Source organism: Mandrillus leucophaeus, unplaced genomic scaffold (assembly GCF_000951045.1).
Source record: "Mandrillus leucophaeus isolate KB7577 unplaced genomic scaffold, Mleu.le_1.0 Scaffold542, whole genome shotgun sequence".
NCBI classification, from domain to species: Eukaryota; Metazoa; Chordata; class Mammalia; order Primates; family Cercopithecidae; genus Mandrillus; species Mandrillus leucophaeus.
This window is the reverse complement of record NW_012105831.1, coordinates 1-1,298: the sequence shown is the minus strand read 5'-3', so window position 1 is coordinate 1,298 and position 1,298 is coordinate 1.

Here is a 1,298-nt window from a genome sequence, read left to right as displayed (position 1 = left end):
TCGCACACTGGGGCTGTCGGGAGGTGGGGGACTGGAGGAAGAATAGCATTTGGAGAAATACCTAATGTAGATGATGGGTTGATGTGTGCAGCAAACCACCATGGCACATGTATGCCTATGTAACAAACCTGCACATTCTGCACATGTATCCCAGAACTATTCTGCACATGTATCCCAGAACTTAAAGTAAAAAACCAAACAAACAAATAAGCAAAACAAAGAAACAAGCACAGGCACTGTGGACCACGGAGGTTTTCAGCTGGTGAAGTGACACCCTAAGTGTCCTGTGACTGTTTTGATGTTCTAGGCACCATGACAGCAGTTTAACATGTATGATCTTATTGAATCCTCACATTAAAACTGCTGTGATCTGTCCATAGTCCCGTTTTATAGATGAGAGACCTGAGCTTTACAGAGGATAAGCAAGTTTCCCAAGGTCACACATTGGAAAATGGCAGAGTTGGAATTTGACCTAAAAATGTTAGAGACTCACCTGTTAATGGTCAAAGTGGTGTGAGCCTATAATTCCCACTACATGAAGCTGAGGTGGGAGGATCACTTGAGCTCAGGAGTTTGAGGCTATAGTGAGCTGTGATTGAGCTGCTGCACTCCAGCCTGGGTGACAGAGTGAAACTTTGTCTCAGCAGAAAAAAAAAAAAAAAAAGAAAAAGGAAATATTAGAGACTCACATGCGGACATCTAACCTCAAGGAAACATTCCCTCACTGTCCCTCAGATGGACCGACCATGACCTCCCAAAAGCAAAGAGGAGACCAGGAAAAGGTTCAGCGTGGCTCATGTTGTTATCCTGATGATTTCTTTTAATTTTGCTTTTAGAAAATCAAAGAAATTACAAAACGTCAGCTTTGTGATATGTTTGTGCCTGAGGCTGGAGGAAGGAAAGGGAAGTGTACCACTCCATTGTGGACCACCATTCCACTTATATACCACTTAAAGTGTAAATATGTGTGGCTAGTCACCTCCATCAATATGAAATCTTTTTAATTTTCTACACACTTTTGAGATTTCCTGCTTCTTTCACCATATTGTCCTCATTTTTTTCCTCTGAGTGTTCTTTTCTTGTTGTTTTTAATGAATCAGCAATTCATTTTTATTATTTATTTATTTCTTATACTTTAAGTTCTAGGGTACATGTGCATAATGTGCCAGTTTGTTACATAGGTATACATGTGCCATATTGGTTTTCTGCACCCATCAACTTGTCATTTACATTAGGTGTTTCTCCTAATGTTATCCCTCCCCCTGCCTCACACCCCACAATAGGCCCCGGGGTGTGAT